This window comes from Balaenoptera physalus, assembly GCF_965194825.1.
Source record: "Balaenoptera physalus genome assembly, chromosome: 8".
Taxonomy (NCBI): domain Eukaryota; kingdom Metazoa; phylum Chordata; class Mammalia; order Artiodactyla; family Balaenopteridae; genus Balaenoptera; species Balaenoptera physalus.
The window spans coordinates 105,678,811-105,703,752 of NC_138887.1; the positions used below are offsets into that span (position 1 = coordinate 105,678,811).

Below are 24,942 nucleotides of genomic sequence, written 5' to 3' on the forward strand. Positions count from 1 at the left end.
AATGGTACACCACTGTGTCAGATCCTGGGAGCAAAGGGCCTTCTTCTGAAGTTGATTGCTTAACCTTCAGGTTGAATACTGGAGCCCAGTATCAAAAGACTATGCTTACATTAGCAAGCATATACTTGATCTTCAAATGGAAGAGAGTTATTAGGATGCTGCTAACGTGTTGAAAACATATCGATAATTGTCTTAGAGAGTTGGTGCAGGGAAGTAATGTGACAGCACGTGTAAAGTGGTTATCACTTCCTGGCACAGAGTAGACACTCAATATTAAGTCCCCTTTCTATCATTTTGCTATAGAAGGGAGTGGCACAGAGTAAGTAATTGATCTGTTACACACTCCCTCCTTGAACCTCCCTGCCCAGCGCAGATACACCCCTCACTATATTCGCCATTCCTGCGGACACGCTTCAGGTGGATGGTTTCAGCCTTGTACCTTCCCTTCCCCTTCTTCTGGACCCCTGTGGCTTGATGCTGTTCCTCTATGATGCAGTGCCTGAAGCAGTACTCAGTTCCCCAGGTATGGGCTGATTAGTGAAGGAGAAACAAAAAGGTTTCTTCATCTTGGCCTAGATACTACAATTCCGTTTTTCCAAGCTAAGATTTCTTTAGGGTTTTGTTTTGCTATGTTTTGTTAAGGAGCCACAACTTGCCATTGACTCATATTCAGCTTCCAGCCAACGGAAACCCCTGAGCCTTTTTTTTTTCCCATGTGATACTGTTAAACCATCTCTCCCCCACCCAGATCTTGGACAGCTGTTTGTTGTTCTAGATCTGAGTAAAGGACTTCTCATGTCTGTTAAATTCCATCTTGTTAGATTAATTTTCTCCATTCTAGCCTATCACAATATAAAAATTCTTGTTACGTAAGTGAAAAATTAAATGCAGTGTATTGGCATACAGACGTCAGACTAAGGCCCAAAACATCAAATCACGGAAACCCCTCTAGCAGCAGAGTATAGCAACAACAAAACACCATAGAAAAGACATACGCTGTAGTTTTCTTAACAAAAATGACCCACGAGCCATATAACTCACCAGTGTTAGTCTCTGTTAACTTCCCAACATGCTAGACTCAAAACTTTTTTTCAGGAGAATATATTAAATCTCCAGAACATATTTCTTATTACAGTCCAGTATTTATATATTTTTATTTATTTACTTTTTTTTGAATGAAAGATTTTTAAAATTCTATAGTGCTTCATAATTTTCTTTTTTAAAAGTATTTATTTATTTATTTGGCTGTGTCGGGTCTTGTTACAGCACACGGGATCTTTAGCTGTGGCATATGGGATCTAATTCCTGATCAGGGATCGAACCCGGGCTCCCGGTGTTGCGAGTGTGGAGTCCCAGCCAGTGGACCACCAGGGAAGTCCCTATAGTGTTTCATAATTTTCAAAAGCTTCACACAGATGATTTCATATAATCCCATAATAACCCTTTTTTCTCTTACCCCATATCGTCCCTCCCCGTTCCCTCTCCCCATCTTACATTAACACACATATACTTTCCTCTTCCAAATCATTTTAATACCTTAATTAGTACTAAATAATTAAATTAATAATTTAATACTTTTTACTACTTTTCTTCTTACTAGAAAAAAATCCATTTAAAAAAATGGGGTAACTTTTAAGTTCCTGAGCATTTTATACTTGACTTTTTTAGATTGAGGTAAAATTCACATAACATAAAATTCACCATTTTTAATTCAGTGGCATTTAGTACATTCACGATGCTGTGCAATCATCACCTCTATCTAGTTCCACAACATTTTCCTCACCCCAGAAGGAAACTCCATACTATTAAGCAGTTTCTCCCCATCCCCCCTCCTCCCAGGCTTGGGCAATCACCAGTCTGTGTTCTGTCTCTGTGGATGCATCTGTCCTGGATATTTCATATAAATGGAATCATACAATGTGTGACATTTTGTGCCTGGTTTCTTTTACTTAGCATAATGTTTTTGTTACAATTCATGTTGTAACGTGTATCAATTTCATTATTTTTATGGCTGAATATTATTCCATTATATGAATATGCCACAATTTGTTTATCCACAATTTATCATTCACTGATGGAAACTAGATTGTCCCGCCTTTCAGCTCTTGTAAATAGTGTTGCTATGAACATGCATGCACGTGTATTTGAGTACATGTTTTCAATACTTTTGGGTATGTACCTAGCAGTGGAATTGCTGGTTCATATGGTAATTTTATGTTTAGTTTTTTGAGGAGCCACCAAACTGTTTTCCACAGTGGCTGCACCATTTTAAATTCCCACCAGCATTGTAAGAGGGTTCCAATTTCTCCACATCCTTGCCAACACTGATTATTTTACATTTTAAAATTATAGCCATCCTAGTGGGTGTGAAGTCGTATCTCACTGCAGTTTTGATGTGCATTTCCCTAATGACTAATGATACTGAGCCTCTTTTCATTTGCTTGTTGTCCATTTGTATATCTTTTTTATAAATTTATTTATTTATTTTTGGCTGCGTTGGGTCCTCGTTGCTGCACGTGGGCTTTCTCTAGTTGTGGGGAGCGGGGGCTACTCTTTGTTCTGGTGCGCGGGCTTCTCATTGTGGTGGCTTCTCTTGTTGCGGAGCAGAGGCTCTAGGCGCATTGGCTTCAGTAGTTGTGGCACGTGGACTCAGTAGTTGTGGCTCATGGGCTCTAGAGCACAGGTTTAGTAGTTGTGGTGCATGGGCTTAGTTGCACTGCAGCATGTGGGATCTTCCTGGACCAGGGCTCGAACCCGTGTCCCCTGCATTGGCAGGCGGATTCTTAACCACTGTGCCACCAGGGAAGCCCCATTTGTATACCTTTTTGGAGAAATGTCTATTCAAGTCCTTTGCCTGTTTTTAAATTGGGTTGTTGAGTTGTAAAAGTTCTTTGTATATTCTGGATACTAGACTCGTATTATTTATATGATTAGCAAATAAATTATCCCATTCTCTTTATTGTTTTTTCACTTTCTCAATAATGTCCTTTGATGCACAAAGTTTTTTAAATTTGATGAGATCCAATTTATCTATTTTTTCTTTTATTTCTTATGCATTTGGTGTCATACCCCAAATCTGTAGCCAAATCTAAGGTCATGAAGATTTATACCCATGTTTTCTTCTAACAGTTTTATGGATTTAACTCTTGTACTTAGATTGTTGATCTATTTTATTTTTTTGTACATGGTGTGAGGTAGAGGTCCAACTTCAATCTTTTTGCATGTGGATATCAAATTGCTCCAGTACCATTTGTTGAAGAGATTTTTATTCTTTCCCCACTGAATGATCTTGGTACCTCTGTCTAAAATTAATTGGCCATAGATGTATGGGTTTTAGTAAGGACCCTCAATTCTATTCCATTGGCCTATCTGTCTATATTTATGCCAATAACATAGCTTTGATTACTGTAGCTTTGTAATAAGTCTTGAAATTGGGAAATGTGAGTCCTCCAACTCTATTCTTCTCTTTCAGTACTACTTTGGCTATTTGGGACCCTTTAAATTCCATATCAATTTAAGAAGTGGATTTTCTATTTTTGCAAAAATGGTCATTAAAATTTTGATACAGATTGCATTGAATCTGTAGAATGCTTTGGGTAATTTTGCCATCTCAACAATATTAAGTCATTTATCAATGAACACAGAACATGTCTTTTCATTTATTTAGGTATTCTTTAATTTTTTCAACAATGTTTTGTAGTTCTTAGTAGGCAAGTCTTTTAACTTCTCTGGTTAAATTTGTTCCTAGGTACTTCATTCTTTGGATGCTACAGTAAATGAAATTGTTTTCTTAATTTTCTTTACAAATTGTTCATTGCTGGTGTATAGAAACATGACTAATTTTTCAGTGTTGATCTTGTACCTTGCCACTTTGCTTCATCTGTTAGAACTGGTAGTTTTTTTGTGGCTCCTTTGGGGTTTTCTATGTATTGGATCCTGTTACTAGCCAAGAGTTACTGTACAAACCCTTGCTGTTTTTCTAAAACCAAACCAACACCTATGTAAATAGTCCTTTTTATTGAACTCTCCTCAAATTACAAATTTCCTTTGGGGACTGAAACTGATACAAGGTGTCAATCAGGATTCAATGGATAAAATAGAAATAGTTCTGAGTATTTTAAAAGAGAGAAATTTAATGGAAAGAATTGGTTACATGGATATTGGAAGACCTGAGAGGCCAAATGAGTAAGAGTAAAGGAACCCAGAAATCAGCAACAGAATGGTAATTCCTATGATGGAGGGACAAAAAATACTGTGCTATCAGATCCTGGAGGCTGGAATGTCCTGGAAGAAGCTAGAAGCTAGTTCAAAGGGAACTGGAGCCATAAGAGAGACTCGCTGCTGCCTGGAGATGCAGCCTGAGACAGGAGAAAATATCCCTCCCTCCCTTTTCCTTCCTCCAACTCTCCAAGCTTGTGAGTTGATTGAATCTGACCAGAAGCCAGCTAACATAGGAGTCTGAGAAAAGCAGCATGCAGGAGAAAGCAGAGTTGAGCAAGGGCGTGATCAGAGAACATGCACCTCATACCACACAAAGAAGACCCTTCTAAATAAGGTGATATTTCACTAGAGACTTTAAAGAAGTAAAGAAGCAAACCATGCAGATATTTGGAATAAAAATGTTCCAGGTTGCAGGAGAAAAAGTGCAAAGGCCCTAGGAAGAGCATGTTTAGGGGCACAGGCAACGAATGATCCTACAACAGAAACAGCACGGGAGTGGCAGGAGATGAGATCAAAGGGAAAGACAGGCAGCAGACCATATAGGGCTTTATATGCCATACGATGGGCTTTGGCTTTTGCTCTGAGATGAAGTCATTGGCAAGTTTTGAGCAGAGGAGTGACATGATCTGACTATGGTTTAAGAGGATCCTTGTGGCTGCTGTGAGGAAAAGAAACTTTAATGGGGCGAGAGACCAAGAGAAAAAACGGTTTAGAAATTATCTCAATAATCGAGGCAAGGTAGCTTGGGTGAGGGCCAACAGGTAGAGGAAAGGTAAGATTTGCATCTATGTTGAAGATGGAGCCTACAGACGTCGTTGTTGGGTTATACGTGCATGTGAAAGAAGGACTGGCATCAAACTGACCTCAGCTTGAGGAGTGCAGGTTTGGAGGGGAAACCAGGAGCTCACTTAGGGACATATGAAGTGTGACACGGCTATTAGACACCCACACACAGCTGTGGGGGAAGGCTATTGAACAGTGATTCTGGAAGCTGGGAGATGTTTGGACCGGAGATGTAAGTGTGGTGGTCACGGGCATATAAACAGTACGTGTCTTAGTTTGGGCTCCCCTAGAAGCAGACCTTGACAAGAATTTGAGTGCAAGTAGTTTGTGAGGAGAGTTCAAGAATTACCAGTAGAGAAGAGAAGTGAGACAGGAAAAGGAAGAGAATCAATAAAATGTGCATTACGAAAGAAGTTACCTCCGCTGGCAACTGAAATTTGTCCCATTGTGGAATTCTGGGAGTGAGTGTAGAACAGGCTTCCAAGGAATGTAATAGGGGCGGGGCAGGCTCACGGCTGTTAGCGAGCGATGTTAGCAGTCCCGCTCAGCCATTGGTCGGCATCGCAGGGGGCCCCTCTCCCAAACGAGCGACCGACCGACCGTTAGGGAGCAACTGTTACCAAGCGACCGTTAGCAAGCGACCGTTAGCAGTCCCGCTCAGCCATTGGTCGGCATCTCGGTGGGCCCCTCCCCCCTTCCTCTGTATAAAAGGAGCCCGAATTCGGACTGAGAGAAGACGGTATTTTTGAGACACTAGTCTGCCATCTTCTTGGTCTGCTGGCTTTCTGACTAAAGTCGTTATTCCTTGCCCCAACAATTAGTCTCCCAATTTATTGGCCTGTTGTGCAGCGAGCAGAGCGAGCTTGGGCTCCGTGACAGGTATCCTAACTGAGGGATTGGAAAGCTAGGTTAATTATCCACCAAACTACCGTCCATCTTCGGTTGAGGGCTGCTCTGGGGGCATTAACTCTCCAGCACTTCCAGCTTCCTCAGAGGAGAGCCCCTCGCCCCAGGGGCCATTAACCCCTCCCCTAACCCAGGGAGACTCAGAAGAAAGGTTGCCAGCAAGCAGCCTTCTGTGTGTACTGGCGAGTGTTGAAGGGATACAGGTGGGGCGGCCACAGCATGAAATGATCTAGCATCACCCCAAAAGCGAGTGAGGTTAGAGAGAAAAGCTGTCCAAAGCTCTATAGCATTCCAACATTTAGAGGTCAAGGAAATGAGAAGAAACCAGCAAAGGAGACTGAGGAGAGGCTGGTGAAAAAGAGAGTGGAGTCCTGGAAGGCAAGTTTAAAAAGTGCTCCTAGCAGGAGGAAGAGAGTGACTGTGTCACATGCTGCAGAAGGGCCAACTAAGGTGAGGACTGAGGACTGATGGTTGGATTTAGCAATTTGCAGACCATGGTGACCTTGGCAGGATCAATTTTGGAGGTGTGCTTCAGGATAGGGAGTGAGTTCCAAAGAGAAGAGCAATCGGCGACAGCCTGTATAGACAACTTTTTCAAACAGTTTTGTTGTGGAGAAACTGAACAGTGGCTGGAGGGAGATGTGGGGCTCAAAGAGAGGAGCGTGTGTGTGTGTGTGTGTGTGTGTGTGTGTGTGTGTGAGAGAGAGAGAGAGAGAGTCTGCGTGTGTGTGTGTGTGTGTGTGTGAGTGTGTGTATAAAATGGGAAATGTTGCAGCACATTTGCATGTTGATGGGACTGATCCAGTCAAGAGGGAAAAACTGATGAGGCAGGAAAAAGAGGGAAAACTACAGAAGTGATATCCTTAGTAAATGAGAGGGAATGGGATCAGTGCACAACTGGAGGGGGCTTCCTTAGGAGCACACGTTCATCGAGGGTAAAAGAGAGAAGGCAGAAGCTATGGCCACAGAGAGTGGGGGAGTGTGTAGAGATTCTCTTCTGAATTGCAATATTTTTCACAGAAGCAACGAAGTCAGCTGGTATTTGAGAATTGAGGAGGAAGAGTTGTTGGAGGATTGAGGAGAGAGAAGAAGGTATGGGATAGTCATTCAGGATTGGGAATAGATGAGAGAAATGGAGAGAGATGGCCAAGTAGCACCAAAGGCCCACTTGAGCTTAGTGATCATAATTTAAAGTGAGAGCAGTCAGCAAGGTTGGGTCTTTCTCCAGCCATGTTCAGCTGTTGCATGCAGGCATGGAGTAGGGGAAATTAGATTTGACCAAGGTTGAGCAGGCTTTATTTATGACCCCCAACCTGTGATTTTGCTCCAGGAAATTATATAGTAATTAGCTAAGAAATAAAACTTTCTTGGCAAAGTCATCCTGAATTCCAAGATTCTTGGGAATATGCTATAAGCAAAGAGAGAAAAGTGATTTGTGGGAAAGTAAGGTAGAAGTAGCTTTACTCAATCCATTTTGAAAGTGTTGCTCTACAAAAACTGATCTGGGATTTTGCAGGAAGCAATTGGCTAACCCTTCTACCCTCAATAAATGTTGTGAACTAGCCTTCCTCGCTGAGCCTCTTGGCTCTGGTGGACCCTGCAGCTGCCTACTAGCTAAGGGATCAGAAGCCAACATTTCATTTAACTGTTAGTGTTATAAATAATCTGTTCCCATTCACAAGAGGATGAACATATGACAACCACAGAGATTGTAAAAAGCAAAAAAGGTGTGTTTAAAGTAGCCCCACCTTTCTCTAGTAAAATTTTTTACTCTGGTCCTTTTGCAGGTAGAGCTCACATCTTTGATGAGCCTCTGGTCAAAGATTCTAGTAAGAAAACTCTGGATAATCTGGACCTTTGTTTTACTCCTCGCCAATGGGAGTTACGGTACTGTGTCTTTCCATCCCAGTATCCAGTTTCTGGACAAGGTCTAACAGCCCAGCTACAAGTGCTCAGAAGCCACCGGATGTGGGCAATGAAAGGGGGGACATAGTGAGTTGAATACTGTCCCCCCAAAAGGTATGTCCAAGTTCTAATTCCTGGAACCTGTGAATATGACCTTGCTTGAAAATAGGATCTTTGCAGATGTAATTAAGAATCTTGGGATGAGATCATCCAGGATTTAGGATGGGCCCCAAATCTAATGACTGGTATCCATGTAAAGAGAGGGGAAAGGGAGCTTTAAGACACACAGAGACACAGGGAAGGAGGCATTTTGAAGATGGAGGCAGAGGCTGGAGTGCTGCATCTATAAGGGCCAAGGATTGCTGGTAATTACCAGAAGCTAGGGGAGAGGCATGGAACAGATTCTCCCTCAGTGTCTTCAGAAGGAACCAATCCTGCTGACACCTTGATTTCAGACTTCTGGCTTCTTGAACTGTGAGAGAATAAATTTCTGTTGTTTTAAGCCACGCCTGTGGTAACTTGTTATGGTAGCCCTAGGAAAACAATACAGGGAGTGAACTCATAGTAAAGTGAAGAATACATGGTCAGGAAAACCACAAGGAAGCATTCCTGGGACCATGGAAGGAGGCTGGGACCACCTGAAGTTCTTAAAACCTTGTGGCATTTCCCTTAGATTCCTTCTAGAAGAGTATGGCTCCTCCTCCAGAAATCATGTTTCCGGATAGTCTGGAAAACCTGCAGTTATTTTGAGTCCACTGTCCCATTTCCATGAAAGTGTTTGCAAATATTTTGCTCCTCAGGAAGTCTTACCCTTATGATTTAATCAGCCTGATTCTGCAGTCCTGAAATTTCTGCTTGCAGCAGGGCTGAGCTGGGAAAACCATCCTTGAGGAGGGCAGCCTCCCAGACACTTGTCTCTCCCTGGATTCCTGACTTGTGTCATCTGGAATGAAAAGAAATAACAGCCAGCACTGCACTTTGATGTACTGGTGCTTTTATTCATTCTCTTCTCTGCCTTAAGTGCTCCTACTCCACTTAGGGAGACCCTGCTCACCCTTTGAGACTTGCCCAAATGCCTTCTGCTCTGTGAAGGCCACCCTGGAACCACAGAATTGTTTTCTTCAACATTCCCACAGAACTTGTGCACTTCTGTTGAAGGACTTATTAAATTTTATTATAGCTTATTATGTATTTGTCTTACCTGAAACACTCCAGAGGAAGTATTATTCATGTCTGAATCACCAGCACTTAGTCTAGAAGCTAGCTCAATAGATGTTTTTGGTATAAACTAAAGAAAGCAGTATCTTAGAAAACCTACAGTAACCAAACTCAAGAGTTTCTTGAAAACATACAACTGCTCTTATTTAACGTCATCTATTTTGGATTTCAAGCCATTGGAATTTGGCAAGGAACAAAGTAACATAGAAATTAGTGTGTCCTCTATGAGTAAAGAGTTCAGTAAGTGTTTGCTGATTTGCTGTTATGGTCAGAGGAGAACTTCTCTCCAGGAGATGAAAAGGGCAATGTCACCCCCAGCACTGCAAGCTTCTTGAACACGAGGGAGGGAGAGTCTTCCTATTTTGGATTAAAATTTAGCAAAGGCTTTCCAGAATTAGCCACCGAAGAAGCACTCTGAGCCATCTTTCCTTTATCTGGTCACTGAAGAAAGCTAAAATGTTTACCACAGATGGTGTTCAAAGTGATGTTATCACTCTATGGTCTATCCAAATGCCTCCTCCCATCATATTTGGTTTGGAGTTTTACCTGGAGTTTTATATATTTGAAAATATTCAGAATGAATCCTCAGTTGCAAAAGAAAAATGGGCTGTGCTCTAAACTTATATGTGAATATGCTCCATAGAAAAGATGAAAACATCCAAGTGAACAGAAGCTGAGGGCATAAATAAAAGAGGAAGGTTTGGATAGGTAAGTATGTGTGTTCCCATGGGAACATACAGCTGCTGCCAACAAAAACCATGGGAAAAGGCTACAGACTCTTCCTATGATTCAGGCTAAAAACAAGTTTGTAAAGAAGTTAAAATACATGTGAATCATTTCCTTTTTCATCCACCACAATCATTACTATCAAGTCAAAAGCTGTCCTAGCATCATACGGAAAACCAGCCTGTTGTGACAAATGGAGATGTTTGCACTAAATAATCTCCCCACCAAGAAATCCAACAGCTTCTAATATCCACCACATAACATCGAAATGGCCTTCACCTATTAAGACCCTCACGATCTGGCAGTACAATCTCTAACCCACTTAATTCATGACTGCTTCTCCATTTTGATCAAGATGGTCTCCTCACTACCCCCTACAGACTACGCCATGTATCATGTTTATTCATAACTCCAAACTTTACTCATACTGTCTCCCAGTGCATTTTCCTTTTTCTTTATTCAAACCAACTTATTCAAGTCCAGTCCCAGTATCATCTGAACGACATGGTTTGTCATGACTGCAAACTATATTGGTATCTCTCTACTCTGAATTTCTATACTGTCCCTCGACAGCTAGAATCCCAAGCTAATGTTTCTTTTGAAATTAACTTATCATTTATAAACACTCATTGGCTTCACACACTGTGCTGGGAGCATAACGGAGATTTCTTGCAGATCTTCTAGCTGTTTTCTTTGCTGGGCTCAGCATTTTAAACAATTCTTTCCTTCCCAAAGATGACCAAGATAACTAAGGACTTTTTGCTCCTTTTCAATACTATGCAAAGGAAGCACTTTTTCCCCTCTCCTTGGGCTAAGAAAGATTAGTGGATACTAAACTGGTGAGAGCTGTTAGAATCTTCAACTTTAACCCCTTCCAAATTGAATAAACCTCAGTTAAAGTACAAATTAGTCACTAATTAAGGAAAGCCTGTGTAGATAAGAAAGTATTCATTTTGGATCCTTTGACCTCTTTTTGGCTATCCAGATTGTGGAATCACAAACAGGGATATTCAGTGGGATGTGCTGATTCTCAGCCCAGGATTCAGAATGAGAGTAATTCTTTTGGGATCTGAACCTTGCAAGAAAAAAAAAATGGACAAGGCTAGATTCAGGTCTCAAGTCTGGCAATCCCAGTTTAGTCATGAACAGATAATGGAACCTCCATAACAATAACATTTGCTTAATATTTGAAACCTCCAAATGCCTCTATTTCTAGGGCAATATCATCTCTGTAATAAGAAACTTTCTAGATGCCAAGAAATTTAGCCTATTTTAAAAAGTCACTCTAGTTCACCCGTGATGAATGAGAGGAAAACTGAAACCAAAATTCTCCTCGCTTTAACTGAACAAATTGTAGCCTGCCTTTGAGTGACTTTCCTGTAGTTTACCTGCTGTGGTAGATTATTGTCAAAAATATTTACACCTTCTCCCTTTCACCCCTTGACTCTGGGCTTGGCCATGTGACTTGCTTTGGCAGATGTGACATAAACAGGGGCTTGAAATGTGCTTGAGTGGTTGGGCTTGCCTCTTGTACCTCTGTCTTCACCATGAGAAGAGCATGTCTTAATTAGTCATCCATCTAAGGAGGGTGAAGAGCCACTGCCCAGCTGACCTGCAGCTTTGTGAGATTAAACGATTATTATTCTAAGGTACTGAGCTTTGGGGTGGTTTGTTACACAGAATTTGGGGGGCCATAGCTAACTGATATATATACCAATAGCTAAATAAATGACCAGATTTTCCCCAATTCTGTTTCAGTTCCCAGAAAATACCATTCTTGACCCTAAAAGATGCAAGTATATTTTTCTATGAGCTTCTAGATCAAATGGCACAGTGTGCTGCAGACAAACACGTCTATTTTTCTTCTTTTTTTTTTCGAAATTTCTGACATCGTTTCCCTCTGAGCATTGGGAGTGCTCAGAGGGAAATGTGATGTCCCTATTTGCACAGGTACTTACTTGATTCCAGGCTCAGAGAAATGACTGCGATCCCTAAATCTGTCACTGTGTCATGGACTGCTGAAAACTTGAAGGTCGGAGGCTATGTTAGCCAGGGGCTCAGCAAGAAATAGAGAGCATACCCAACTTTACTGTGTAGAGGCTTTTCAATAAAGGAACTATTTATAGAGATATAGGCAGAGTTAGAGGAGCCAGCGAGGGATGTTGAGACTCCCCCAGAGACTAGGGACAGAGGGGGCTGTTGTAATCCCCTGCCTGAACAGCAGGGGGAGTCAACCCTATTTCCAGAGCCTGGTTGACAGCTGGAGTCAAGAGGGGACTGCCCAACCACAGCTGTAGTTCTGGTGATGAGGCCACTGATAGAACCACACTGAGGCAGTGAGTGAGTGGGAGGGAATAAACACCCTGGCATCTCTCTCCTCCTACAATCTGGTCTACTGTTGGTGCCTCCCACTGGTCAGAGGATGACACAGTTCACATAGGCCAGCCTCCCAGTACAAAGAACAGAGCAGAGGAGAACAGAGAATGGACCTGGGGAGGCTCAAACAATAACCAGAATAGATGTTTATTAACGCCTGCCCCAGTTTCCTCTGGAAAGAAGACATGGGTGGGGAAGGGAGGACGAGAAAGGTGTTATGTTTACAAGGATACTGGTTACAGAAAGCGTACAAAGTCTTTCATTGTGAATTGATGAGCAAAGAGATGGAGAATTAGAAAATCTGGGACTGGACCAGTAGGTATCCTTGCACTGCACTATGTTGACTCAAGGATTTCTTTGAAAGTATTATGACACAAACCTGTGACTAGGAGTTTTTTTCTTCTTCTTCTTCATATAAACCATAGAGTATATGTAATTCAATTAAACATGAAATTAGAATAAGGTTCAGTCCTTATCAGGTAGCAATTACACTGTTAAAAAAAAACAGTGAAATTAATATTAAATTACCTGGAAGACAAATATTCGAAGCAGGCTACGGAACTAAGCTTCAGGCCTGAATCTCTGGATTTGGGATTGGGATTGAAGAAGAAATATTTTAATGGCTGGGGAGTAAAATTTATCTTGGTGCTAGAAGATTTCTAGCATCTTGGGCTATGGGACCCTGATGTTGTTTCAATTTTGTGATACTCTTACGATTCTTGACCTATAAAAATATTAAGTGGAGCTGTTTACCAAACTTAACTCATGGCACATCCATAAACCTAAACTTGCCAGAATATTTTAGTTGTCGTTGTGTTCATGTTTTTGAAGGAAGAGAGCGTGGAGGGCAAAGAATGCTGAGGACTCCTGGTCCACACATACATACATGCCTATACATGCACCAGCGTCAGCCATCTCTCTTCCTTCAGCAAAGTTATCCTCGCTTTCCATTTTTGTTTCCAAAAATGGGCAAAGGTGAGTAAAACCAAAACATCAATACGTTAAGAATGTCTTTTATTATACACAGAAGTATCTTAATATGCTGAGAAATAATATACATTATACGAATTTGCTTTGAGAAAGCAAGTAGCTAACTATCCATCTGAACTCAAATATGTGGGACAGACTTCCTTGGTTTGGGGATTATTCCTTAAACTCGATCTTTACCTGAAAAGAATTCTGTAACAATAATACTGAAGGGATAACACCAGGTAAACTCGAAGCGAATTCTAGGTCTTTAGGATTGCTGGATGTGAAGTGAAGCATTTAAACTGTTAGAAGATTTATTAACAGTATGTTCATTATTTATTTATTTATTTGGCTGTGTTGGGTCTTCGTTGCTGCGCGTGGGCTTTCTCTAGTTGCGGCGAGCGGGGGCTACTCTTTCATTGCGGTGCGTGGGCTTCTCATTGCAGTGGCTTCTCTTGCTGCAGAGCACGGGCTCTAGGGCACGCGGGCTTCAGTAGTTATGGCTCGCGGGCTCTAGAGCGCAGGCTCAGTAGTTGTGGCGCACGGGCTTAGTTGCTCCGTGGCATTTGGAATCTTCCCGGACCAGGGCTCGAACCCGTGTCTCCTGAATTGGCAGGCAGATTCTTAATCACTGCATCACCAGGGAAGTCCCAATATGTTCATTCTAATATTATTTTATTAGTTTGCTTGATATTAAACTAGCCTAGAATAAGTTTCTCCAGAATAGACCCTGAGACTAGGATTGAGGCTAGTTTATTTGGAAGATGATCTCCAGAAGCATTGGTAGGGGAGGGGGCAGTGAGCCAGGGAAGGGAAGGTAGCCAGAGGAGGATGCATTCACAAGTATGTTACTACCATGGGGAACTGGGGCTCATTTCTATTGTGCAACCCTGGGAGGTGGTGGAGAGCACACCTGAGAATTGTCCCACCTCAAGGATGAGAAAGATGGAGAATTTAGCTACTAACTCCCATCTGTCATGGGAGCAGTTCCCAAGGATGTTAACTCCCTGGCACTTCCAGTCAGCCTGGCACCCAGCATGCTCGTGTGGTCAGAGAAGCTCTCAGGCTAAGGGATGCAGGTACTGGCAATAGAAAGCTATCGGTGTACAGGAATCAGTATCCTGTACAGTACAGGAATACTGAGTGCCAAGGGGATGTGAGTGGTGCCAAAAGTATCTACTTCAGAGGCATAACTGATTATAAACACACTATTTAAGCTTCCTGTTAATGGGAGGAAACCAAAAGGCCAGAGCAACCAAGGGTGGCAAGATAAGGAAAGCATAAACTGTAATCTTTGTGATAGCAGCCCTACTTTCTTCCCACACAGATCCTTGCATGCCTCTCCTCAACCCCCAGGCAGTCACTGAAGGTCAGGCTAAGAGAGGCTTGAGAAAATTTCTGCTTGTCTTCATAGAAGACATTGGAAACAGGTCAGAGGAGGAGCTTTACAGAGCACAGCCAGCAACACAATGCAGTGCCTTTCTTGTCAATGGGAACTTCGTGCCTATATTCCAAGAAAATAATATTTCTTTCTCATGCTGTAAATTTTTTATACATCTTTATTGGAGTATAATTGCTCTACAATGTTGTGTTAGTTTTTGCTGTACAACAAAGTGAATCAGCTATATGCATACATATATTCCCATATCCCCTCCCTCTTGAGCCTCCCTCCCACCCTCCCTATCCCAAAGGATATATTGGGATATATATCCCACCCCTCTAGGTCATCACAAAGCACCAAGCTGGAGGAATCAGGCTCCTTGACTTCAGACTATACTACAAAGCTACAGAAATCAAGACAGTATGGTACTGGCACAAAAACAGAAACACAGATCAATGGAACAGCATAGAAAGCCCAGAGATAGACCCACGCACATACGGTCACCTTATTTTTGATAAAGGAGGCAAGAATATACAATGGAGAAAAGACAGCCTCTTCAATAAGTGGTGCTGGGAAAACTGGACAGCTACATGTAAAAGAATGAAATTGGAACACTCCCTAACACCATACACAAAAATAAACTCAAAATGGATTAAAGACCTAAATGTAAGGCCAGACACTATAAAACTCTTAGAGGAAAACATAGGCAGAACACTCTATGACATAAATCACAGCAAAATCCTTTTTGACCCACCTCTTAGAGAAATGGAAATAAAAACAAAAATAAACAAATGGGACCTAATGAAACTTAAAAGATTTTGCACAGCAAAAGAAAACATAAACAAGACGAAAAGACAACCCTCAGAATGGGAGAAAATATTTGCAAATGAAGCAACTGACAAAGGATTAATCTCCAAATTTACAAGCAGCTCATGCAACTCGATAACAAAAAAACAAACAACCCAATCCAAAACTGGGCAGAAGACCTAAATAGACATTTCTCCAAAGAAGATACACAGATCGCCAACAGACACATGAAAGAATGCTCAACATCACTAATCATTAGAGAAATGCAAATCAAAACTACAATGAGGTATCACCTCACACCAGTCAGAATGGCCATCATCAAAAAATCTACAAACAGTAAATGCTGGAGAGGGTGTGGAGAAAAGGGAACCCTCTTGCACTGTTGGTGGGAATGTAAATTGACACAGCCACTATGGAGAACAGTATGGAGGTTCCTTAAAAAACTAAAAATAGAACTACCATATGATCCAGCAATCCCACTACTGGGCATATACCCTGAGAAAACCATTATTCAAAAAGAGTCATGTACCACAATGTTCACTGCACCTCTATTTACAATAGCCAGAACATGGAAGCAACCTAAGTGTCCATCGACAGATGAATGGATAAAGAAGATGTGGCCCATATATACAATGGAATATTACTCCGCCATAAAAAGAAACGAAATTGAGTTATTCGTAGTGAGGTGGATGGACCTAGAGTCTGTCATACACGGTGAAGTAAGTCAGAAAGATAAAAACAAATACCGTATGCTAATGCATATATATGGAATCTAAAAAAAAAAAAAAATGGTTCTGAAGAACCTAGGGGCAGGACAGGAATAAAGATGCAGATGTAGAGAGTGGACTTGAGGACACAGGGATGGGTAAGGGTAAGCTGGGACGAAGTGAGAGAGTAGCATTGACATATACACACTACCAAATGTAAAATAGATAGCTAGTGGGAAGCAGCCACATAGCACAGGGAGATCATCTCGGTGCTTTGTGACCACCTAGAGGGCTGGGATAGGGAGGGTGGGAGGGAGACGCAAGAGGGAGGAGATATGGGGATATATGTATATGTATAGCTGATTCACTTTGTTATAAAGCAGAAACTAACACACCATTGTAAAGCAATTATACTCCAATAAAGATGTGAAAAAAATATGCTTAATATATCATCACTTCTCATCATTTTCTGTTTTAAAACAGATTACTGCCAATGCCATGGGTGGTTCATAGAGTTTACATTAAATTTCCTTAATTTCAATGCAATGCATTTGTGTGTATATGTGTAAGTGTGTGAAGTCAGGGGTTTCTGTAGACTTAGAGTGAATTACAGATTTCTTTTTTAGGAAAAAATTTACAGATAAGGGAGCTGAAACCAGGAGAAATGAAGTGACTTGTCCAAGGTAACAAGGTGTAAGACCACCACTCAGACCTTCTGATTGCCTCAAATTGAAGTAGACTATTTGGCAATGTGCATGGATATGAAATGCTTTCCATTAGCTACATCCATACTGAATAACTCAAGATAACTTTATCTTGGCAATTCACTGAATACTATACAAATACACAACTGTTCAAAAGGTTCCCAGTGCACTAGTAGAAATATTTTGCCCCATGGAGATTCCAATACTGGAACAGGGTGATATCTTCAAAAGATTTTGAAAAATACTGCCAATTCACCACTTGCAGATGCTTGTGGATACAGTTATTAGAGTCAATACTGAACTGCTCAAGACCCTTTCTTCTCTTTATTTTCTCTTCTTACCCGTATCTTTACTTGGGTGTCACCACATGCTCTTTACACTAGTTTTTTCAAGTGGTGGGTTATAATCCGTTTAGTGGGTCATGAAATCAACTTAAGTGGGACACAATCAGCATTTTAAAAAATGAAATTAATTAGATTAGAAAATATCAGCATATAACACAGCAAGCATTATTTTATGAAATTTTTGTTTCAGTCATATATGTATGTGTGTGCACTGGGTGGCAATTTTCTAACTGGATTACAGTCAAAAGCACTTGAAAGTCAATGGCTCTCACAGGGTCTCATAAGGACTTTAAAATGCTTTAACTGATTACCCCTTTCTCAACTCACATGTTGTGTTGGGTACTATTTTTATCTCATTTTTAGAGTAACACAAATGATCATTTATCACAATATACAATGTCTGGATTTACCCACGTTTGCTAATTACATCTGTGAACTTTTTTTACTACAGTGAAACTCACATAAAATTCACAGTTTTAACCATTTTACAGTGTACAATTCAGTGGCATTTAGTACATTCACAATGATGTGCAACCATCATCACTATCTGGTTCCAGAACATTTTCACTATCCCAAAAGGAAAATCCATGCCAGTTAAGCAGTTACTCTCCATTCCTTCCTCTCCCCATCCTCTGGCAACCAGTAACCTGCTGTCTCTATGGATTTGCCTACTCTGGACATTTCAAATGCAATCATACAATATGTGACCTTTTGTGTCTGCCTTCTTTCACTTAGCATGTGTTTGAGATTCATCCATATTGCAGCAAGCATCAGTACTTAATTCCTTTTTTGTGAATAATGTTTTATTGTATGGATATACCAGATCTATTTATCCATCATCCATTGATGGACATTTGGGTTGTTTTTACCTTTTGGCTATTGTGAATAATGTTGTTATGAACATTTGTGTCCAATTATCTGTTTGAATAGCTGTCTTCAGTTTTGGGGGTTACATACCTAGGAATGGAATTGCTGGGTCATATGGTAATTCTTCGTTTAACTTTTTGAAGAACTACCATTTTTCCACAGTGGCTGCACCATTTAAAATTTCCACCAGCAATGTACAAGGGTTCCAATGTATCCACATCCTCACCAATACTTGTTTTTTTTTTTTAATTTTTATTGGAGTCTAGTTGATTTACAATGTTGTGTTAGTTTCAGGTCTACAACAAAGTGAATCAGTTATATATATACATATATCCACCCTTTTAAAGATTCTTTTCCCATATAGGTCATTACAGAGTATTAAGTAGAGTTTCCTGTACTATACAGTAGGTCCTTATTAATTATCTATTTTATATATGGTAGTGTGTATATGTCAATCCCAATCTCCCAATTTATCCCTCCCCGCTTTCCCCCTGATAACCATAAGTTTGTTTTCTATATCTGTGATGTTTATTTATTCATTTACTTTTGGCTGCTTTGGGTCTTCGTTGCTGCACGTGGGCTTCTTCTAGTTGCAGCTAGCAGGGGCTACTCTGTGGTGCACGGGCTTCTAATCACGGTGGCTTCTCTTGTTGCAGAGCATGGACTCTAGGTGTGCAGACTTCAGCAGTTGCAGCACGCGGGCTCAGTAGTTGCGGCACGTGGGTCCTAGAGTGTGCGGGCTTCAGTAGTTGCGGTGCATGGGCTAAGTAGTTGTGGGGCACAGGCTCACTAGTTGCAGCACGCGGGCTCGAGGGCTCAGTAGCTGTGGCACACGGGCTTAGTTGCTCCGCGGCATGTAGGATCTTCCTGGACCAGGGATCAAACCCGTGTCGCCTGCATTGGCAGGTGGATTCTTAACCACTGCGCCACCAGGGGAGTCCCTGTGATATTATTTTTATTTAAAAAATAATCATAGCCATTCTACTGGGCATGAAGTGGTATCTCATTGCAGTTTTGATTTGCATTTCCCTAATGACTAATGATGCTGAATATCTTTTCATGTGCTTGTTGGCCATTTGCACATCCTCTTTAGAAAAACATCTATTCAACTCATTTGCTCACTTTTTGATTGTCTTTTTGTTGTTGAGTTGTACAAGTTCTTTATAAATTCTGGATACTAGACACATCATTTATATAATTTGCAAATAATAGCTCCCACTCTGTGGCTGTCTTTTCACTTTCTTGATAACGTCCTTTGATGCACAAAATTTTTTAATTTTGATGAAGTCCAGTATATTTTCTCTTTTGTTGCTTGTGCGCTTGGTGTCATATCTAAGAAACCATTGCCAACTCCAAGATTATGAAGATTTTCTATGTTTTCTTCCAAAGGTGTTATGGTTTTAACTCTCACATTTAGGTCTTTGATCCATTTTGAGTTAATTTTTGTATGTGGTGTAAGATAAGGGTCCAACTTCATTCTTTTGCATGTGGGTATCCTGAACTTGATTTTAGAATCATTTTTCTTCTTTCTAAAGTGCATTCTTTTAAAAGTTCCATTAGGGAAGGTTTCTTGGAGGTAAATTCAATCTATGTCAGTCTGACTATGTCTTTGTTTCCCTTGTCCTTGAAAAAAAGTTTTGCTAAACCTACAAATCTAGGTTGATGGTTATTTTCTCTTCAGAACTTTGAAGCTATCATTCTACTGTGTTGTGGATTCCATAGCTGCTATTGAGAACCTGATATCTACTTGTTGTCCTTTGTAAATTATCTACCTTTTTCTTCTGCCTGTTTTTAAGATCTTCTCTGTCTTTGATATTCTTTGGTTTTACTAAAATATATCTGGGTATGACTTTCTTTTTATGCATCTATTCTGTCTTGAACTCTTATCTGTGGATTCATGTCCTTTCATCAGTTTTGGGAAATTCTCAGCCTTTGTGTCTTCAAATATTGCCTTTTTTTTTCTATTTTCTCCTTCTGGAACTCCAATTAGATGTGTTATATTTTCTCGTTATATCTTCCATGTAGCTGACCTCTCTTTCAAATTTACTGCCTTGTCTTTATGCATTATAGTCTGAGCATTTCCTTCAGATTTAATTCTCTCTTCACCTGCATATATTCTGCTGTTTACTTCATCCACTGAGTTATTAATTTCAATAATTATATTTTATTTATAAAGGTTCTAATTTATTTTTTTGAAATCTGCCTTTTTTTGAATTTTATTTAATTTATTTTTTTATACAGCAGGTTCTTATTAGTTATCCATTTTATACATGTTAGTGTATGTGTGTCAATCCCAATCTCTCAATTCAACCCACCACCATCCCCCCCGCCCCCCGCAACTTTCCCTCGTTGGTGTCCATACGTTTGTTCTCTACATCTGTGTCTCTATTTCTCCACTTTGCAGAAATCCCAAGGCTTAATTTTCTAATCCCAGTGCTGGTATTGACATTTTTCCCTCAAGGCAATCCTAGCCTTTTCATTTGTTTAAACTGCTCATCATTCCAAACTTAGTTGTTTTCATTTTCCATTTTTGGCACATGTGGATACCACTTATTTCTTGTATGTCAGTGATGTATTAAAACTATGCTTGAGGGCTTCCCTGGTGGCGCAGTCGTTGAGAATCTGCCTGCCAATGCGGGGGACACGGGTTCGAGCCCTGGTCTGGGAAGATCCCACATGCCGCAGAGCGGCTAGGCCCGTGAGCCACAACTACTGAGCCTGCGCGTCTGGAGCCTGTGCTCCGCAACAAGAGAGGCCGCGATAGTGAGAGGCCCACGCACCGCGATGAAGAGTGGCCCCTGCTCGCCGCAACTGGAGAAAGCCCTCGCACAGAAACGAAGACCCAACACACCCAAAAATAAATAAATAAATAAATAAAGGAGTTCCTTTAAAAAAAAAAAACAAAAAAAACTATGCTTGAAACTTATCCAGGTTCTAGTCATCTAGTAGTGGGAGAGTCATTCTGTCTAGTCCATCATAATCTCAGCTGTGAAAAGCATTAGAAAAATTTTAATCTATATCAGTTGAAGGTTGTAACTTGGGAAGAAAAAAGAAGTGAGAAACAAATAATAAGCCATGTAGATGTGCTGAATAACAGGATTTGGTTTCTTGGACCATGATTGTATCATGTGTCTTTTTCTGGGGGCTAGAAAGAGAGATAGCAGAACAGATGGAGAAAAGTTAGTTATAAATGGGGCTAAAATGGCTTGAACCAAATTCACCCTAAAGAGCAAAAAAGAAAAATGTCATCTTATAACTGACTACTTAAAATAAGTCACATTTTCATGAAATGATATGCTTCTTGAGAATAAAGACTATATTTCTCCCATACTACGCAGGGCTCCAACATAGGATAAGTACTTATGTACTCTGTGGGATCCAAGACTGCTATATTAAAAAGATCTTTAAAGGTTATGTAGTTTAACATCTTAAATTTACAGACAAATAACTTGGATAACAGTTTTAAGCAATTTATCCTGAGGTCACACAGCTAGTATAGCAGATCGTGGGGGTAGACCCCAAATCTCCTGACTCCAGGCCATGCTTGTGTATTATACCACACTGTATCATTGAATTGAGTCAATATGAATTGTTCAAGTGTGTGGCACTGCACACCAAAAAGAAGGGGGAAAATCCTCTCTTTGAACTAGTTGTTTTTCTTCTTTTCCTTTTACAGAACTGATGACTTCATACATAACCTTGTTTGCTGAAAGAAGCACATATTTTCTATGAATATAAATACTCTATTGTATATTTTTAAAAAATAGTTTGCACCGTAAGGCCAAATTTTTAAAAAAATTTTTGGGTAATAGTTCAACTCCTAATCTCAGTGGTTAAGGCTACTGCCCAGGAGTAAGCAAGAAATAGAACTTCAGTTAGAGATCAGGAAAGAGCTGATTTGTGCATAAGAATCAAGGTGTCTCGGACAGAGACATAAATAGCAAAGAGGTGAAGAGGGAAAGAAAGAGCTGTACATGTGTGAGGCAGTCAGGCTGGGACCTAAAATTCTAAAAGATGGATATGCTTAGCTGATTTGGGGGAAGTTTTGAAGAGGTGAAGACTCAGTGTACACTGTCTTTGTCTATCTTCTACCTCCCTTCATGGTGAGACTGAGTAGAACTGAACTGGAGTTTCCTTAGTGATTCTTTAGTAAAAGGCTGCCACATGGTCGAGGGTTTGCTTTTAGCACTATGAACTCTCATTTGACCATTAGGTGCTCAGTTGTTTTACACAATACTAGGAATCCAAGAGAACATGTACAGGGCATCTTAATTTCCTTCCCCAGTAACACAAATGAGTTATGGAGGCAGGGTGGGGAGGATGTATAGGATAGATGCAGCTGCGCTGAGTTGAGCAAGGACCCATGAAGGACAGGTGTATGTATATATAGGTGAGGAGAGCTAGAGATGTAAGTAACATAATGACAACTCTGGATGTCCAAGAATAGACATAAGACTGTCCCACAGCTCACGGCCAGGATTTGTAACAGATCATCTAGAAAGAAACTACCCCTGTTTTACTACTTAAATAGTCCCATTGGGCCACTGATGGATATAGCAGGGAATGATAAAAGATGGGGCAGATACACACAGAGAGAGTGTGGTTAGAGTGGATATGGGGGGACTAGTCAGGAGGTAACTGCAGCCAAAGTGAAATGATACCAACTTGAATAACAAAAGGGTTATAAGTACAGTCAAAAAGATATCTGAATGTTCTAAGAGAACACTACATAAAATGTTGGTGCCGTAAACTTGAAAGAAATGGATGATTACATAGGAAACACAAATTACAAAAATTGACTTAAGAAGAAAAAGAAAACCTCAGTAGACTGGGTTGCACCAGGGGTGAGAGGTGGGATTGAAGGGGTAAAAAGTATGTAAAAATGTCTACCCTCTAAAAAGTTCCAAGCTAGAATGATTAATCAAAAGAATGCTATCAAACACTCAGGGGACTTCCCTGGTGGTCCAGTGGCTAAGACTTTGCACTCCCAATGCAGGGGGCCCTGGCTCTATCCCTGGTCGGGGAACTAGATCCCACATGCCTTAACTAAAAGATCCCACATGCCGCAACTAAGACCCAACACAGCCAAATAAATAAATTTTTTTTTTTTAAAAAAGAAGAAACATTCAGAGTGCAGGTAATATCTGTGATATTCACATTATTCCAAAGCATCAGAAAAGAAGGCATTTTCCCAATTCATCTTACAAGGTTAGAATAACCTCGGGACCAAAATCTTGCCAAGAATCATTCAAAACTGTAGAACAGCCTCTTAAAAAATATAAACTAAAAATTATAAATAAAATATATAACAACTGATTCTAATGGCATATTTGTAAACCACAGTGCGCCCAAATATGCTTTCAGAAATTAAAAGATAGTTAAATACTAGAATATCTATAAAGTGATCAACCAATGAATTTTATTAATAGAATAGAAGATTTAAAAAAGCAGAAGGTCAGGAACCAGTCATTATAGCAGAAATCAGAGGCTGAAGAAGCAGCCAGGGGGTCCAGTCAAAACAGGTGAAGAGGGTTATTCCAAGCAAACAGCAGGGACAGTGAGAAAACTAAAGTATACAGGTTGAGTCTGTAAATTAGACATTTGGTGATCTTTCCTGTTGTTTTTTCTTTTTCCCTTAGGGGTCCTTCAACTACAACAGGAAGATCCTTCCTAGCACAAATAATTCAAGCTGTTTAGTATTCCCCATGAGGCTCCCATTGGTGTGCTACCAGTACAGCTGGAATTTTAAAAAAATTAGTAATATCTAATAAAATCACAGATTTCTTTGTGAAGTTGGCTGGTGATGAGAAGTCATATTAGCCCAGAGATTATACCTGTGAGATGTTAAGATCTCTAAGGAGAACTCAGTTTATCAACAGACATTTGGGTTAGATGTCGAGAGTGGGCTTTGGCTACAGGTGGCCCTGAGGAGGCAATCTGCCCTCGTCACTCACTTGGTGACCTTGGGTCATTTACTTCAACTCTCGGAGTCTATATTCCCATCTGTAAAATGGAGATAATGTGACATATCTCTCAGGGTTGCTTTGAGAATTAAATGAGATAATGAAAATGAAGAAGTTAGAACAAAGTCTGGCCCATAGTAAGGCATAGTAGCCCATATCTTATATTGATTATTATTGTATTTGTTGAAAATGAGGCCAATCACCAACCCCTTCATCACACGTGCTTTCTCCTCTGACCACGGGAGAGCACATCAACATTGCCCTTCCCAAGTCAGAAATGCCCTTAAGTTCTGCAGCCTGAGACCTCAGAAATGCTCAGGTTAAGCCACTCTTCGTGAATTTTGTCAGAAGAGCAAACCAACCTTCTTGAAAGGCATAAGCAAAATATCTGTTTTCCTCCTGATATGTTAGTTCAGCAAGGAGTGGGCAGGATATAAGTTAGTGATTGAATATAAAATTATATACAAATATCAAGATACACTAGGTTTCTGGCATTAGGAAGCAAGGTAATTTGAGGTATTAACTCTTTTTCTTTTGTATTTTAGAATACGTTATTACTTCTTTGAAGTACTGTTCTATACATATTTCATGTTTTCCTCAAAATAACACTGTGAAGTACACAGGACAAAGTACATTTTACCTATTTAACTGGTGTGAAAATTGAGGCTCTGGAAAGTTTAGTGACTCATTCAAAGCCAAAGAGATATTTGGTGTCAGAATCTGAACTACCACCCAGATCTTAAGACATCATGTACAGGAATGCTCTTTTGTTTCTTTCTTTCCCTCCCTCTGTCCTTCCCTTTTTATTTCCTTCCCTCCCTTCTTTTCTTCTTTTCTCTTCTTTCCCTTCCCCCAGCTCCTCCCCCTCTTTCTTCATTATGCAATATTTCGCATATACATATGTCTGATCTAAATAAAATGAATGCCCATTAACCCACCATTCAGCTTAAAAAATATACTACCAATACTTCTGAAGCCCCATGCATTCCACCCCCTACTGTAATCACTATCCTGGATTTTGTAGTTATCATTACCTTTTCTTTCCAGTTTTATCATCTTATCACT

General features: G+C 40.4%; 1 long non-coding RNA gene across 10 annotated transcripts in view; it reads right to left on the reverse strand.

Moving 5' to 3' along the window:
* LOC309666071 overlaps nt 1-24,942 on the reverse strand; it is a 116,886-nt gene that overhangs the window by 82,713 nt on the left and 9,231 nt on the right. For 8 of the 10 annotated variants that reach the window (XR_014266851.1, XR_014266852.1, XR_014266853.1 and 5 more), the window contains exons 2-3: nt 8,626-8,758; nt 8,189-8,287 (exon numbers count right to left, since the gene is read on the reverse strand). This is a non-coding gene — a long non-coding RNA (uncharacterized lncRNA). The remainder of the gene's footprint in view (nt 1-8,188; nt 8,288-8,625; nt 8,759-24,942) is intronic. The other 2 variants (XR_014266849.1, XR_014266850.1) reach the window with 1 other exon arrangement.